General features: G+C 41.8%; 1 pseudogene; it reads right to left on the bottom strand.

Annotated features, from left to right (window-relative positions):
* LOC110543463 (baculoviral IAP repeat-containing protein 1a-like) overlaps positions 1–19,092 on the bottom strand; it is a 75,267-nt pseudogene that overhangs the window by 10,095 nt on the left and 46,080 nt on the right.

The raw sequence follows: 19,092 nt of genomic DNA on the forward strand, positions 1-19,092 counted from the left end.
AAGTCTCTGAAGAAAGAATTAGAAGAAGATATGAGAAGATGGAAAGATCTCCCATGCTCATGGCTTGGCAGGATTAACATAGTAAAAATGGCCACCTTACCAAAAGCAATCTACAGATTTAATGCAATTCCCATCAAATTGCCAACACAATTCTTTACAGACCTGAAAAGAAAAATTCTCAACTTCGTATGGAATAACAAGAAACCCAGAATTGCTAAAACAATCTTCTACAATAAAAGATCTTCTGGAGGTATCTCCATCCCTGATCTTAAGTTGTACTATAGAGCAACAGTTATAAAAATTGCAAGGTACTGGCATAAAAATAGAATAGTGGATCAATGGAACTGAACAGAGGACCCAGAAATAAACCCACACACTTATGGACACCTGATCTTTAACGAAGACATTTTTTCTTTCCATACAATGAAAAAAAAGATAGCATCTTAAACAAATGGTGCTGGTCCAACTGGATGTCTACATGTAGAAAAATGAAAATAGATCCATACTTATCACCCTGCACAAAACTGAACTCCAAGTGGATCAAAGACCTCAACATAAAACCAGACACATTAAATCAGCTAGAAAATAAAAAGTGGGAAATACCCTAGAACTCATTGGTACAGAAGAGAACTTCCTGAACAGAACACCAACAGCACAGGCTCTGAGAGCAACAATCAATAAATGGGACCTCCTGAAACTGAAAAGCTTCTGTAAAGCAAAGGATACTGTCATCAAAACAAAGTGACTGCCTACATATTGGGAATGAATCTTCACTAACCCTTTATCTGACAGAGGACTCATATCCAGTATATATAAAGAACTAAAGAAGCTGAAAAGCAGCAAATCAAGTACTCCACTTAAAAAATGGGGAACAGACCTAAACAGAGAATTCTCTGTAGAGGAATATTGAATGGCAGAGAAGCATTTAAAGAAATGCTCAACCTCATTAGCCATTAGGGAAATGCAATTCAAAACAACCTTGAAATTTCACCTTACACCCATGAGAATGGCCAAGATCAAAAACTCAAGTGACAACACATGCTGGAGAGGTTGTGGAGAAAGGGAAACCCTCCTCCATTGCTGGTGGGAATGTAAATTTGTACAACCACTCTGGAAATCAATCTGGCGCTTTCTCAGACAACTAGGTATAGTGCTTCCTCAAGATCCAGCCATACCACTCCTAGGCATATATCCAAAAGAGGCTCAAGTACACCACAAGGACATTTGCTCAACCATGTTTGTAGCAGCTTTATTTTTAATAACCAGAAGCTGGAAACAGCCCAGATGCCCCTCAACTGACTAATGGATGCAGAAATTGTGGTACAGCTACACAATGGAATATTACTCAGCAATGAAAAATAAGGAAATCATGAAATTTGCAGGTAAATGGTGGTATCTGGAAAGGATCATCCTGAGTGAGTTGTCCCAGAGGCAAAAAGACACACACGGTATATACTCACTCATAGAAACATACAACATAGGATAAACCCACTAAAATCGGTACATCTAAACAAACTAAGCAAAAGAGAGGACCCTAACTAAAATGCTCAATCCCCGTCCTGCAATGCAAAGAGGATGGACATCAGAAGAAGAAGAGATCAGGAAACAACCTAGGAACCTGCTACAGAGGGCCTCTGAAAGCCAGAAGAAGAAAACAGGAAACAACCTAGGAACCTGCCAAAGAGGGCATCTGAAAGCCTCTGCCCTGCAGACTATCAAAGCAGATGCTGAGCCTGATGGTCAACTGGCGGGCAGAGTGAATGGAATTTTATGTAAGAAGTGGGAAATAGCAAGAGCTGGAGAGGACAGGAACTCCACAAGGAGAGCAACAGAACAAGAAAATTTGAACACAGGGAACTTCCCAGAAACTCATACTCCAACCAAGGACTATTCATGGAGATAATTTAGAACCCCTGCACAGATGTAGCCCATGGCAGTTTAATGTCCAAGTGGCTTACATAGTGATGGGAAGAGGGACTGCCTCTGACATAAACTGATTAGCCTGCTCTTTGATCACCTCCCCCTGAGGGGGGAGCAGCCTTACCAGGCCACAGAAGAAGACAATGCAGCCATTCCTGATGTGATCTGATAGACTAAGATCAGAAGGGAGGAAAGGAGGACATCCCCTATCAGCAGAAAGGGGAGGTAGGGTGGGATTGGGAGGGGAGGAGGGAGGGGCTTATGGGGGGATACAAAATGAATAAAGTGTAAATAATAATAATAATAATAACAAGAAAAAAATAAAAATATCACATACTAACATAAAAAAAGACTAGAAGTATTAATATTTCCCAGGATCCATTGCTAGGTAAAGGTCAATATGATGAGGTACAAAGGTAGCTTGAATATGATAATCACACCATGACACTATGTTGCTTAGCAGCTTTAAATGTTTGGTACAAAGTTGAAGAACCAGGAAAGAGGTTGGAGTCATTTACTAAAATCTACAAGGACCAAAAATATGCCTATACTGACCCTTTTGCAAAGATTGACTTCAAATGTGAATAAAATAGTATCAGATTCACAAGTCAGACAAATTTTGATTGAATTTTTGGCTTTTGAAATGCTAATTCAGAGATGGGTGGTGTTGGCACATTTCTCTAATCCTAGCAGCCAGGAGGCTGAGGCAGGTGGATCTGTTAGTATGAAGCCACCCTGATCTGCAGAGTGAGTTCCAGACAGCCATGGCTACACAGAGAAATCCTTTCTCAAAAAACCAAAACAGAAAAAATGCTAATTCAGAATGCAAAAGTGTGAGCAGTCCTTTTAAGCAGGATTGGCACCAATAGATGAATGGACCAGAAATATGGCTGATATTGGATCTCATGATTATAATGCTACTCTGATAGCAGAAGAAATTTCTAACAGTCTTAAGAACAATCAAAATGTGAGATGTTTTAATTATGGTAAGCCAGGTCATTTTTAAAGGGATTGTAGGCAAGGCATTCTTAGAAACTATGGGGGTGTTTTTCCCCTAGAAATTATTGAAAAAGAAGGCCTCTCAGCTTTTTGGAGTATGCAAAAGGTGTGGCAAAGGATGGCACCGAACTAATGAATGAAGATCAACAAGTGACAACCATTAGGGAGGGGGAATGGGAGAGGTGAGACTGCATATCACTATGGTGTCCTCCAAAGGACCAGCATGACCCATAATTTGGTGGATCATGCACAGCCACCCAACACAGACTTGAAATAAGTCAATGAATGTAAACAAAAAAGGCCCAGTGAAAGGCCACTCCTCAGGCCTCATAAGACCCAGTCAGGAAGAGGCAAGTGTTCAGATTTCTGCGCTGAGTTTGAGATCTAGTCTCATCAAATAATGAGCATTTATGGGAAACACTTGGCACATCTACACAATGGAATATTACTCAGCAATGAAAAATAAGGAAATCATGAAATTTGCAAGTAAACGGTGGGAACTCAAAGGATCATCCTGAATGAGCTGTCCCAGAAGCAGAAAGACACACATGGTATATACTCACTCATATAGACATGTAATATAGGATAAACCTACTAAAATCTGTACATCTAAAGAAACTAATCAAGAGAGAGAACTAGAGAACCCTGATTAAAATGCTCAATCCCCATCCTAAAACTCAAAGAGGAAAGGCATCAGAAGAGGAAGAATACAGGAAACAGGCTGTGAACCTGCCACAGAGGGCCTCTAAAAGGCTCTGCCATGCAGACTATCAAAGCAGATACTGAGACTCATGGCTAACTGTTGGGTAGTGTGCATGGAATCTTATGAAAGAAGTGGGAAAGAGTAAGATCTGGAGAGGACAGGAACCCCACAAGGAGAGTCACAGAACCAGAAATTGAACACAAGGGTCTTCCCAGAGACTCATGCTCCAACCAAGTACCATATATGGAGATAACCTAGAACCCCTGCACAGATGTAGCCCATGGCAGTTTAGTGTTCAAGTGGGTTCCATAGTAATGGGAAGAGGGACTGCCTCTGGCATAATCTAATTGGCCTGCTCTTTGATCACCTCCCTCTGAGTGGGGAGCAGCCTTACCAGTCAACAGAAGATGACAATGCAGCCACTCTTGATGAGATCTGATAGACTAAGATCAGAAGGAAGGAGAGGAGAACCTCTCCTTCCAGTGGACATGGGGAGGGGCATGCATGAAGAAGGGGGAGAGGAGGGTGGGACTGGAAAGTGAGGAGGGAGGGGATTATGAGGGGATACAAAGTGAATACAGTGTAATTAATAAAACAATTAATAAAAAACAATTAATAAAAATTCCTTAAACAAAGATTTTGGTAATTAATAAATGCAAATATTGGTATGTAAAAAAAAAAAAAACGCAAGACAAATGCCAAAATAGGGTAGAGAGCTTTCTCTTCACAGTTCTCAGATTTATTGTGCATAAAGAGAGCCTGCGTTTCTCCTTGATCCCTTTTGTTCCTTTTAGGTAGAGATAACAACTCTGTGTGAGTGAATGTGTGTATGTGTGCACATGTGTGTACATGTGTGCTTTGTGGGGAGACTGAATAGATGAGTCAGTGTGCTAATGTATGGGTACATTCCACAAGCCACAGGCTGAATTTTTAAACATTGTGACTGTACCAAACACATACAGACTCTTCTCCCTCTTCAATATTCCCAGAAGAACACAGCATAACATTTGTTTACAGGGCAATAGGTATTGTAGGCAATGGAGAGATGGATTAACGTACATGGAGGATGTGTGGAGTCATGGGCAAACATGGCACCATTTTATATCATAGAGGATTTTCTAGTGTTTACAACAGCAGCAGGCCCTAGACACAACTGCCATGGGTGTCAAGGAACAACTATACACAACTTTCTTGGTGGTGGGTTCACTCTAGGAGGAGGGAGAGGAGAAGATGAAAAATAAATTAAGAAACAATGTTTTACAAACTTACCAAACTTTGCTGATATTTCTTTCTCTGGAAAGCATTGGTCTTTAAGATTCAATATCTTCAGAGAAACAAAATTTGGCAAGATGGTGACTAGGAAAGGGAAAATAAATTTTAGTTAGGTCAGACGAGTTTCCTATGAAATACAAGATTACCATTGAAATAAAGAGTATTTCAAATGTGATGAAAGGAGATATAATACTCAGGTTGAATTACTATGACTAAGTGGAAGACACTGCTCTGAAAATGAAAGATTTAAATTGTAGACAGATGTGTTTCACTTTTGTGAAAGCCTCAATGAAGATCAAGTGTCTTCACAGTTCCCACGATACCAGTTGCATTTTAATCCTAGAGTATTGAATGACTGTGCACAGGAGCATCTGTAGTCAAAGTTGTACAGTTCTTACCAAATGACGTGGTTTCAAAGCATAGTCCAGAAAACTCAGTCTCTCTGAGTTTCTTGCAGCAAGCAAGCGCAGCCATGAGAGACTCAAAATTCAACAGTAAATTACATTTCAGATGGAAGACATGAAGATTTGGAGAGTTCTGAATCAATTTAACTGCAAAAGATGAAAGAATTTCAGAAAGTAGAAAAGGCCATGAATATCTATCAGAATTGGACCCTCAACATCAATTCCAGCCACACTGATTAAATAGGCAGTGACTGGGTGGCCCAGTGCCTCTATGACACAGTGGCACAGTATCTAGAAGTCAGACTACATTCATTGGGGTTATGGTCAGTTTCTGCAACTGACTAGAGAGCAGATGACCCGGGGCAAATTCTTGACCCCCTCTGGAAACATAGAACTGAAAAATAAAACTATTTCTGTTCACTATATTTCACCCCCAGCGTCAGCATCCTAATGTCTCTATGTTTGCACACTTTACTGACACAATAGGAATTCTGTGCAAAGTAACATAAAAAAAGAGAACAACTCTGAAACACAACTTTAAAAACATGTAAACCTATTTATTTTGTCTGTGTGTATGTGGTGTGTGGAGATCATCCATGTGCCAAAGCACATATTGGGAGGTCAGGGGAAAACTGGGAGAACTCGATGTTTCCTTTCATCACACAGATCTATGGGACTGAAGCCAACAGGACTGACTTAAGCACATTTACCTTCAACTTGGAAAATGTTTTGTTTGCTTGCTTTTGTTTCTTTTCAGACGGGGTCTCATATTGTATCTCTGACTAGCCTGGAAATAACTACATTTACAGAGAGAGGCTGGCTTTGATATGATAGTCTTCCTGTCTAAGCCTTCCAAATGCTGGGACTATAGGCAGGAGCCTCCATACTCTAGTGACGTTTTGACATGCAAATCTGCCATGTCAGTTCCTAGCTTACATCTCCTTAGTGTTCAATGCTTTAAAAATTAAGGATCTGATGGTGCTTTTGTCATTTTGCTAAATGCATGTTCTAGAAAGATGGCTACACAGCTGCCTGTCAACAGGAGGCTGGGATGAAGAGAAATGGAGAAAAGGTTCTAACTGCTTCTTGGCTATTCAAGCCAACTCAAAAGCCCTGTACTCCCTTTGTAAACTTTGTGTACATTGTAAACTCACAAGGCCCCAGGCCTACAAGTAATAAAATTGTCTCAATTCCTGATCTCATCCCAAAAATCAGGCCACAGAATCCCTCCACTCCTAGACCTCCCTGGAAAGCTCTGCCACTCCAACCGCATACCATGCAACCCTACATAAACTCTGTGTTCCACCCAGTTCTCTGCTGCTTCTTGCTTGAGAAGAAGCAACCACCCTCCCAGGTTTTCCCTCCCAATAAATCTCTTGTGCGAGGTTTGTTATGTGGTGTGGCTTGGTGGTATTCCTTGGCTCTGGACTGCCAGGATATCTTCTGGAGCACACTGAAACCCTTTTGGCTGAGCAGAACTTTTGCTGGGGAAACCTTCCCAGCAGAAGCAGAGCTATTACACTTGCAATGGGGAAACTCTCCAGGCAACTGGTGCAGAACTCCTGTAGGGGAAGCCTTTCCCTTCAGAGTTGCAACACCTACAGTGTTCCCAGTCAGATTCCTTTGCCCTCAGTAGACAGATCTGCACTTGCCACTCAGACAGCAAAAGAAGAGGACTCCACACACTGCTTTGGAGAGGAATTGTCAGGAGTGTAAAGCTCAGGCTATGCAGTCAAACCTTCTGTTTGAAGACACATTTCCTTAGCCCTGAGCCATCTCTGACCTCATTTCCCAAGCTGACAATCAGCAATAATCATCAAACCTTCTCTCACACAGGGGCTGTGAAGACTGAGTCAGCGGTTGTGAAGGGCTGAGAACAGTTCCCCACATGTTAAAGACTTGGGTAACAAATAAATCTCTGCTCTCTTAAGGAGGAAGAGCACTGTTCCCATACCTTCCCATGGACACAGTTCACGCTTTGAAGCCCAGGGAAGCTTTAACTAATGATGGTTCTAACAATTACTAGCCAAGTAGCTTTTCCAGCTGAGACATGAGCTGGAGATCCAAGCACCATCCTTACCTAGTCTGGAGAGGTCAGACTCTGTGGAAGTTTGGATAGATAACTTCTCCATGTGGTGGAGGTTTGGGAACTCTCCAGGAAGGACTGAAAGCACATCTGCTTTGCCATGTAGTCTCACAGACAGTTCTTTCAGGCCGGGGAACTTGTCCAAGTTAGCAAAGAGTTGATCTGGAAAGCAGCACATAGTTCCCATCACTCAAGATCCCCAGTCTAAGTTCTAAACTATGCTGTCATCTTTAGCCATTTTTCATGCTTTCAGAACAAAATTTCTCAGACTTCCTTACATCTCTGTAGGAAGCACAGCCATGAAGATACGGCCATTTGCTTCATCTGCTGATTATAGACTATAGGCGAAGCCCTGTGCTGGTCTCTAGACTCACAAAATATATAAAATTTTCCCCAACCAACAAACAACATGGGAAACAACTGGCTTTCCACATGCAAAACATTATAGTTGAATTCTTACCTCCACCTTACGTAAAAATGTAACTCAGAACCTCTCCACCAACCTGATTCTGTGCATCCTCTTCCGAAGTCTGTCCAGGTACCTCTCCAACCCTCCTCTATCATCCATCCCCAAACTGCTAGATCTAGTTTGGATCCCACATCCAGTACCTCGGCCTAGTCCATCTATCTCTGCCTGTGTCACTGCCAAACTCTAGAATTCTTTCACAATCCACCCTGCCTTCCTTTCCATCCCCAACCTTCAGCCACATCCTACACAATCTTCTCCAGGGTCTAGCTGGGTGAGTTTTCCTGATGCTCCCTACCTCCCACCCTCTCCAACCCCCACAAGTTTGGATTAAAATGCATATCTTGCATATCAGCTCAGGCTCTGGTGTCCACCTGAGCCATATCCAACTTGGAGGCCCAATCTAACCCTCACAATCATAAAACTGATGGAATGACAAAGAAAATCCAGGATTTGAAAATAAAATTCAATAAAGATAGAAACACTAAGGAGGAGTCAAGCTAAATATATATATAATTGAAAAACCCAATAACTGAACTAAAAAACTCAAAGGACAGACTTACAAGTAGAATGAATCAAGCAGATGATTCAGTATGAGGACTTGAAGATAAAGTACATGAAATAAGAAAAGAATATGGGGGGAAACACAGCAAAGAAACATACAGGAAATGTGGGACACCAAGAAAAGACCAAACTTTTGAATTTGAGAAATAGATGAGGGAGAAAAAGCCCAAGTCAATGACATAGACCAGCTCTCCAACAACATCATAGAAGAAAACTTGCCCAAATCAAGAGAAGACATACCCACACAGAAGATACAGGAAGCACAGAGAACACCAAATAGAAAAAACCTGAAAAGAAACTCTTAATGGCATTTTTTTATTTCAATAATTTTATTACTAACTACACAATAATGCTGATGTCTTTTTTTAACCTTTCAACTATTACTGTTTCTTTTCTTTTTTATTTATTACACTTTATTCACCTTGCATTCCAGCTATAGCCCCTCCTTATCTCCTCCCAATCTGACCATCCCTCCCTCTTCTCCTCCCATGCCCATCTCTCAGCCCACTGATAGGAGAGGTCCTACTCCCCTTCCCTCTGACCCTAGCCTATTAGGTCTCATCAGGAATGCCTGCATTGTCCTCGTCTGTGGCCTGGCAAGGCTGCACCCTCTCAGGGGAAGGTGATCAGAGTACCAGCACTGAGTTCATGTCAGAGACAGCCCATATCCTCTTTACTAGAGACCCCACTTGGAGACTGAGCTGCCATAGGCTACATCTGTGCAGAAGTTCTAGGTTATCTCCATAAGTCGTCCTTGGTTGGAGTATCAGTCTCAGAAAAGACCCCTGTGTCCAGAATTTACGGTTCTGTTGTTGTCTTTGTGGAGATCCTGACCCCTCCAGGTCTTTATCGCCCTTCTTTAATAAGATTCCCTGCACTCTGCTCCATGCCATATTTTAATGAAAACATTAAGTATACAAAATATTTGAAAACATCAGGAGAAGAAACACAAGTCACACATACAAGAAAACCCATCAGAATAACAGATGATTTCTCAGTGAAAACATTGAATGCCAGAAAATCCTGTGTCACTGCATTCCAAATCCTAAAAAAAAAAAAAAAAAAAAAAATCACAACAGACAATCTAGATTAATACTGATAGTAAAACTATCTACCATACTTGATTGCGGGGAAAATTCTATGATATAAATAGGCTACAAAACCTATATCCAAAAAACCAACTTAAAGAAATTAAGGGACACAATATTTCAGACTGAAGAAAGGGGTGAACTGAGCTAAGAGATGAAGAAATTTGAAGGTATGATTACTAAAGTACAAATACTACTGAGAGCACAAACAACATCAGAAATCAACAACACATCATTACAACCAACATATGCACTTCAATAATATCTTCAAATATTAATGGTCCCAATTCTCCAATCAAATGATTTAGGCTGGCTGAATGAATCAAGAAATAAAATCATGTCAGGCAGTGTTAGCACAACCTTTAATTCCTGCACTGAGGAGGCAGAGGCAGGTGGATCTCTGTGAATGAGGCTAGCCTGTTCTACAGAGGAGGTTCTAAGATAACCAACGCCAAACAAAGAAGCCCTGTCTGTAGAAACATAATAATAATAATAATAATAATAATAATAATAATAATAATAATTTCATCAATCTCTTGTCTATGAGCAACATATCTTAGATTTAAAGATAGGCACTTACTAACTCCCCCTTTTTTCTTATGATTCCCTGTACTCTGCCCAAGGTTTGGTTATGAGTCTCAGCATCTGCTTTGATACACTGCTAGGTGGAGTCTTTCAGAGGCCCTTTATGGTAGGCTCCTGTCCTGTTACTTCTTTTCTCCTACATCCAATGTCCATCCCATTTGTCTTTCTAAGTGAGGATTCATCAACTTACCCTGGGTCCTCTTTCTTGTTTATCTTCTTTAGGTGTATAGATTTCAGTATGTTTATCCTATCTTATAGGTCTATATAAGTGAGTATATACCATGTGAGTCTTTCTGCTTTTGGGATACCTCACTCTGAATGATCTTTTCTAGATCCCACCATTTGCCTGCAAATTTTATGATTTCCTTGTTTTTAACTGCTGAGTAGTGTAAAAGTACCACAATTTCTGTATCCATTCCTCAACTGAGGGACATCTAGGTTGTTCCCAGGTTCTGTCTATTAAGAAATAAAGCTGCTACAAACACGGTTGAGCAAATGTCCTTGTTTTGTACTTGAGCATTTTTTTTTATATATATGCCTAGGAGTGGTATAAGTGGATCTTGAGGAATCACTATTCCTAATTGTCTGAGAGGACAGGAGCTCCCCAAGGACCAAATATATCAGGGCACAGGGGTCTTTTATGAGACTGATTCTCCAGCCAAGGACCATGTATGGAAATAACCTAGAACTCCTCCTTAGATATAGCCCATGGTAGCTCAGTATCCAAGTGGGTGTCCTAGTAAGTGGAACAGGAACTATTTCTGAGAGGAATTCAATGGCTGGCTCTTTGACGCCCTTCCTCCCCCCCCCCCCCCCAGGGAGGAGCAGCCTTGCTAGGCTACAGAAGAGGACATTACAGCCAGTCCTGAAGAGACCTGATAAGCTAGGGTCATATGGAAGGGGAGAAATTCCTCCCCTATCAGTGGACTTGAAAAGGGGCTTGGAGGAGATGAGGGAAGGATGGCAGCCTTGGGAAGAAATGAGGGATAGATAGGGCTACGGCTGGAATACAAAGTAAATAACCTGTGATTAATATAAAAAAATAAAAATTATTGTAAAAAAAGAATAAAGCTTCTATGAATATTGAGAAAATAGGAGGAGCTAAGATGGTGGCGCCAGGAGAGCACTGTGTCTGAGAAGTGGGACAGCACTGTTCATGCAGCGACCAGGAGACTGAACTCTGGGCCTTAAAACTAGAGTGATCCTGTTTCCCAAGTGAGGGGAGGCTCCCATGGTGTGGGAATCGGTCAGGTCCACTCTCGCCTGCCCAGCCAGAACCCGGAAGAAATCCCGGGTAATGCGGGCTTTGGGTCTCTAGGCTGGAGCCGCAAGTCTGTGTGTCCCGATCACTTTCCCAGTCTGATCGGTGGGCACAAGGGTGCTTGAGACTGGGAGTTCAAGTCTCAAGAAAACCCCACGAGGAAGCAAAGTTGCTAGTCTGATGACAGGTCATCCAGTCTTTCCCTGGGAGGTCTTTTGGACCGCAGGCACCTGCTGCCATCACAACTGAGCTCCCGCAGTGCAGACAGCTGCACACCCAGCTCACCGGTACAGAGGAGCTGCGAGCCCCAGTGCAAAAGAGACTGGGAAATCCCTGTCTAGAGAGGGCCCCACAGGCAAGGAAGAAACTGGGCTGCTTGAGTCATCTAGGCGGCTGCACGCCCAGCTCACAGGTACAGAGGAGCTGTGAGCCCCAGTGCAAAAGAGACCAGGAACCCTGAAATCAACCCCCAGATACTCCTCCAAGGGGCAACCAGTTATCCCTAACAAAACTGACCAAACCACGGGACACACAGGTTACAGCAGCTGATCACTAAATTTACAGCAAGAAACCCAGAAGGAGGGCAGCTGTCTCCAGGACTTCTCCTGGTAAGAGGAGAGCCCTCTTGACTAATCAGGACCACAGTTACCACCCAGGTCTCTATGCCTGAGGTGAGCTATAGCAACTCCTGAAAAACACTGGCCATCCAGTGACTATACCCAAAAAGCTGAGAAGGTTTCCTTCAGGAAAAACCATCTTCCTGCCAAAGGGATTCTCTCCACTACAAGAGTCCAGGAACAACCAGAAACTAACTTCAAACAACTAAGATAGCCCAATGGGTAGAGGACAGCATAAAAGTTCTACCAACAAAAGCCAGAGTAACTTGGCATCTCCAGAACCCAGTTATCCAGGGGCAAATAGCCCTAGACACCTCAGCATAACTGAAATTCAAGGAGATGACCTAACATCTATGCTCATGAAGAAGATAACAGAGGAAACAAATAAAATAGGAAAAGAAATAGAGGAAGCTGCAGCCAAACAGTTTGTGGCCTTTAGAGAGGAAATGCATAAATCACTGAATGAAATAAAAGAAACAGTGGATTGTTCAAACAAACAGCTGAAGGAATTGATGGAAAAAGATAAAATACAGTCAGACAGGTGAAGGAAACCAACAAAATAGCTCAAGACCTGACAATAGAATTGGAAAACTTAAAAAATGGAAGAAATGGTGGCGAGAAAGAACTTAGGGAAGAAAGCAGGAACTACAGAGGTAAGCATAACCAATAGGCTACAAGAAGTGGAAGAAAGAATCTCAGGTGTGGAAGATACAATGGAAGAAATAGATGTATCTGTCAAAGAAAATGTTAAATCCAAAAAATTCCTGACACAGACCATCCAAGAAATCCAAGACAATATGAAAAGACAAAACCTAAGAATAATAGGTATAGAGGAAAAAGAAGACTCCCTTCTCCAAGGCCCAGAAAATATTTTCAACAAAATCATTGAAGAGAATTTCCCCAACTTAAAGGAGAGGCCAATAAGAATACAAGAGGCCTATAGAACACCCAATAAATTTGACCAGAAAAGAAAATCCTCCCACCACATAATATTCAAAACCGTAAGTATACAGAACAAAGAAAAAATACTAAAAGCTGCAAGGAAAAAGGGCCAAGTAACATATAATGGCAAACCCATTAGAATCACACCTGACTTTTCAACAGAGACTATGAAAGCCAGAAGGGCCTGGACGGATATCATGCAGACCCTAAGAGAACACAGATGTCAGCCCAGGCTACTATACCCAGCAATACTCTCAGTCCTCATAGACGAAGAAAACAAATATTCAATGACAAAAACAAATTTCAACAATACCTACACACAAATCTAGCATTACAGAAGACACTGGAAGGGAAAATACAACCCCATAAAATTAGCTACATTGAGAAATATATACACATAATTAGTATACAAGTATATTAGAAATATATACATGCATATATGTATATATATCAATATCAGCAACTAGTTTTTAAAAATATGCCATAAATTTGAAAGAGACCAAGGAGGGGTATATGGAAAGGCTTGGATGGAAGACAGGAAAAAAGGACATGATAAATTTTATAGTTTCAAAAATAATTCTTTTTTTTTTTTAGGGCCACTGTGCCTGGAAATTAGCAGAAATGCCCACCTCTCCCTGGGTTTTCCCGTGTCTCTTTGTCCAATGGCATTAAAAGTTAGGAGGCTAATTTTTGGCACTAAGTGGAAGATTTTGGAGCCAAACTGGAATCATCTCTGTCTCTTTTTCTCTCTGGCACATAGAGTAGCCAATTTTGCAGTGGGGCTCATCCATCAACTTTGCCTCATTGATAAACAATGCTTGCTTGTGTAATGCAAACAAGAAATAAAACTGTTATGTGAAGCCTTGTGACTTTGAGTCTCTTGCCACATATCAATCTAACTTATCCTAGTAAACTCTGAGATGGTGACGATTATGGAATTCCTTGAGTTTTGCTCAGCACCTCTGTTAAGTGGCTTTTTGTTACTCTAACAAGTGCCTGAGACAATCATATTTTTTAAGATAAAAGGTTTATTGGGGCTTACAGTTTTAGAGGTTTCTATCTGTGATTGATCAGTACCATTGTTTTCAAGCCTATAGTAAAGCAGTACATAATGATGGGAGTATATGAGGGGGAAAAAGGAGTTTGTTCATCTCATGAAAAAGAGGAGAGGAAAGGAGAGGCAAGGTGAGGAGAGGGGAAAGGAAGGGGAGGGGAGGAGAGGGGAGGGAAGAAGAGGGAGGGGAGGGGAGGAACCAAAGAGAATAGGTACTTAGCTCTACTTCTTAAAAGTTGTATCACTTCCAAACAGTGCCAAGCTGGGAAGCAATACATGGGCAAATCCCAGCAGTACCTTCTATAGTCTAAAATTAACTATTCCCACACCTTCCTCTATCCCATGACTTCCTTTTCTTATAATGTTAAAACATTTGCCAGCCCCAGAGCACTCATCCCATCTGCAGCACCTGACCCTTTGAGACTAACAAGTAACCCCTGAATAAAGGGTACAAAAAGCATGACAGAACCTCCTCCTTGCTCCTCCTCCCGCACCCTGTCTCCCTGCCTCTGCCTAAACTAGCAATAGATGAAGCAATTGTGTTTTAATAAAGAACATTGATTTACCTTTTCAAAATTTTAACAAATAGCAGTACACACAGATCTCTAAAGACTTATGCCCACAATTTGCAAAATTATTTCTCTATCGATCAGCATGGGTTTGTTTTTTGTAGATTCAGTCAATTAAGTAGCAGTGTTGAAGTGGATGAACTAGTCAAGCCTAGAAAGTCCCCAGTGAAGGCAAACAAGTGTATTCTGAAACTGAGGTATGCCAGTGTATAAGCAGCATGGCCCAGGACCTTGTAAAACAAAGGAGATACCAGAAGGTCTGAGAGAAGTGAAATGTGGCAAGAGAGAAGGAGATTGTGAGTTAGTTCATCACCCAGGTATATCAGACCTATCATATGAAATCTTGTCTCAAGTAACTTATGCCTGAGTAGTAACATGTATGTATGTGACAATCCAAAAAAAAAAAAAAAAAAAAAAAGGTGTCCACCCAGTATTTTGCCACTGAATAGTAGCATTGGTGATTGGACAACTTGTCCCCTCATTTTGCTTCCCCATGAGTTCTCTAGGCCATAGCAAATTCTCAAAGCAGTTTTCTAGATCTGGTACTACCACTCTTTTCATGATTGCTCCTCTTAGGGGGTGTCTGACATAAATGTCTAAAAGTGTGTATGGATGGTCTATAACCTAAAAAAAAACAACAAACAATTCTAATATTCATTTAAGTTGTTTCCCCACACAAATATGCGAAAAGAGAAGTGAAACACACATTTTATTAATGAACAAACTAAGGCCAGCATTCTGATTCTCCAATCAAGTTTCTAAGACTGAAGAATCATGCTTGGTTAATTAAAAAAAACAAAAGCAAGAAAAGAAGGAGAAAGAGGAGGGAAGATGGAAAAGAAAGACATACCTACAATATGAACACCACACTCAATGCAGAAAATAGGAACACCACAGGGTCAAGAAAAGTGGTATAGAAGGAAGGCAGACGTGATGAGCATAAAACCAACACAGAACAGTGGTCAATGGTCCTATTCAGAGGTGTGGATGGGAAGAGGAAACATTTTACTCCGGAAGAAAGGAAATCAATGGTAGGAATTTTAGAAGGGTATATTTGAAAAGTTGACAGTTGGTACAAAGTGGGAAAGGTCAGCTAGGAGTCAACCCTCAGATGCTGGTTGAGATAAGCTTTAAAGGCAGAAAACTTTCTTAATGCTAAAGAAGAGGAGGAGGCTATGATGTGGAATTCCAGGGTATGAGACAGAAGGCCCATCAGACTTCAGTGCAGAGATGTCTAGACTGGCTCAACTCAAGCTCCGTGAAGAGCATCTCTGTGTCTCCAAACAAACAGCAGCACCCATGGCTGCGTCATCTCTAACCAAGAGTTGCCACGTCACAGTAGCAAGCTTCTCTCTGGCTCCCATTGCCAAATGGACATTTGGCTACTCACCTATCGTATGCCCTGCGGACTCAAACTTGTCCATGTCTAGCTTTCACTGGGACCATGACATACAAGCTGATGGTTAATCATTCTCTCAGTGGGAAGTTTTCCTTCTCCTCTGAGCAAATATGGACAAGTATCTTCTTGGATCTCTGTGTACTTATGCTTGTGATTCAGTGATATTTGTTCTTTCAATCACCCACAAATCTTTCATGTATTCATTCAACAAATATTTATCTGACTACATGTTTAATAAATACTTTGTTGCTATGTCACTTGTACTACTCAAAACCCTTCAAATGGCTTCCTGGGTTCATCAAAGTAAAAACCAAAATTCATATCAGTCTATAAGCTTCTGTGATGCTGCATCTCTCAGAAACCACATCTCTTTCTCTTTCACTCATCCCTTCCAGCCACTGAGATCTTGCCCTTCCTCCATTTATTATGCACTTCAAGTGTATTCCTATCAGTACCTTCTTACTCTTCTGCTTCTAGCATGAGAGGTCTCTCGGTCTCCATTACATAGAAGGCAGAAGTGATACCTTCCACATATCTGCCTCCTGATAGCCATGATTTGCTCCTAAAATTTCCCCATATCTCTGCTAACACATCTCCTTGTCCAACAGATATCCTCAGCCTCTTAAGAAAGAACAACAAGTGCTTTCATTATCCATCTTCTTTGGCAAGCTTCTTTCTTTATACAGTATTTGTAGCATCCATCACAGAATATGTTTAATTACCTGTGATATCCTTAATCCATTAAAAGCACCTGAGATCCAACAAGCCACCCATCCTATTGTCTCCAGTGCCTCAGATAGATTAGGACACAGAACTGGCTTGGTGCATATTTGTTCTATAAACTAATTAATGTGTTCAGGGATTCGTTAGAAGCTGGGTGGTAGCTGAGGTAGCACAGTGAATCTTTTAGCTACTTGCTGTTTCCCATGATCAGTTCTATTCCTTCATTTAAAGGGAAGCATGGCAGTGTGTCTGTGGACTGCCAATAAGAAGCAACTGAGTGAGACACTCAGCCCTGACTATTGTCAGAGACAAGACACAGAGCTAAATGATCCATTGTTGAGTTCTGGTCCAGCAGTTCTCATCTACCAAGTAATTGGATTGGTAATGGGATATGGAGACTTTCACCTTGAGGTCACTGCCTCACTTCTAGCCCAAGAGACAGCTGCAGCTGAAAAGCACTGTTCTTGGGGGGCAGTTCCAAGATCATTGGGAGACAGGTAAATCTGAGTTTCAATGTGAGGCTACAGCTACTTCCAAGAACAGAGATGGAAATTGTGTTTTCTACACCACCTTATATCCACAGCCACATAGAAAGCAACTCACAGCTTTGGCTTAATGCTTTCCTGGACTAAAGAGGATGATAAAAACCTGACCTGGAGGAGGACATTGCAGCCAGTCCTGGTGAGACCTGATAAGCTAGGGTCAGATGGAGGAGGAGGAGGACCTCCCCTGTCAGTGGACTTAGAGAGGGGCAGGGAGGAGATGAGGGAGGGAGGATGGGATTGGGAGGGAATGAGGGAGGGGGCTACAGCTGGGATACAAAGTAAATAAACTGTAAATAATATAAAAAAACCAAAAATTTAATTTAAAAAATTATATTACATCAAAAACACAAAGCCTGACCTGGCCCTGGAATGAATGCTACCCTCTGAAATAGCTTCTACACAGTACTGTTGGAGCAGTCAGTTAGGCTATGACTTTACCAGTCTCAGTGATTTTTCTTAGGTGATAGCCCCTGGGTATAGATTCTGTCTTCATACTAAGACTGTTCCATCTGGTCATAAGCAGTGCAGAGGAGGACCATGACTCTAAAGTCTAAAGCATGGCTTTCAGTCCTGGATTGGCTGCTTGCTGGCTACAACCTCAGACAAATCCTTTAATATCTCTGCATTTCTCTTCCGTTATCTAAAAACTAGGAGTGAGAACTCCCTCTGCATATCATTACTGTGCAAGCTGGAGACAGGGCTCCTTAGACACTGAGCACAGAGCTCAGGAAACTGCATCAAATGAGTGGCAGGGATCCTCTTATAGGGAACAAGAAATGGGTAGTTTATGACTCCATCCAAAAGTTCATTTGTCTCTCATCTGTCATAGTTTTCTTGAAAATCAACTAAGCAATAGGCACAGTACTAGATACAGGTTGACCACCCCTTAGCCAAAATGCTTTGGGTCAAAGGCATTTTGGAAGTTGAATTTTTCATATTTCAGAATGTTTGCAAAGACATAATGAGATGATGGCACTCAACTCTAAGGACAAAACTTGTATTTCATATACTCCTCATCCACACAGCCCACAGACAGATGACCTTATATAAAACGTTCAGCATGCCTCTTTTTTTGCCTTACATGTGAGGTTAGGTGTGGAATATTTCATTGTGATGATGCATCAGTATCCAAAAAGTTTCAGATCCTGGAGTATTTCAGGTGCTAGGGTTTCAGATTACAGATACTTAATCTGTATTAATTAAATAATATGCCAAGAGTTTGGAGTGCAGGAAACAGGGGAGAAAGCCACTGATCAAGAAACACTGGCTGCTGGCCACTGCTCCAGGCTCTGCTGTAAAGCTGGAAGCCATTGTAGGTACTTCCTCCAGGGTATTCAGGGGACTGGCACCTGAACAGGGCTGGGCACCATCTGTGCCTCAGCACCAATATCTTTACTCCCAGAGTCCTTCATGGTTGCCAACTAGTTTCATTTTCCTAGCTTTTCTCTGGGGGACAGCAAAGGAGGTAGCTGTTTCCTTGTATGGGGAAGAAAAATAAGACTGTCAAGGTGCCCTGATTTGACTCTAGCTTCCCAGTAACAGAGCCAGGGTCCTGCAAGTCAGGGTCTGCTGAGAGGAGAAGGAAGAAGAGAGACAAATTGGTAGGGTATGAGAAGGCTGTGTGGGCTCTGTTGGCAGAGCTGGTTCCTGCTTTCAGTATTGCTGCTCTGGCTGGCTTGGGCTCAGGTGCCTAGTTAGCTGCCCAGCTGGCTCAGCAAGTAAGCCTTCTCTACGGCTGTGCATGCGTCCCCGGGGACAGCACACATTTCCATCCTGACTCTACCAGAGGCTGGCCTTTGTGATGTCCTTGGTGTCCAGGTGCTAGGGCAGCAGATGTGTGGCAGAGGTTAGCCCTGGGAAATGCTAACCCCTTGTCAGAGTCACATCCCCAGATG

The sequence above is a fragment of the Meriones unguiculatus genome, chromosome 6 (genome assembly GCF_030254825.1).
Source record: "Meriones unguiculatus strain TT.TT164.6M chromosome 6, Bangor_MerUng_6.1, whole genome shotgun sequence".
In the NCBI taxonomy this organism is placed as follows: Eukaryota; Metazoa; Chordata; class Mammalia; order Rodentia; family Muridae; genus Meriones; species Meriones unguiculatus.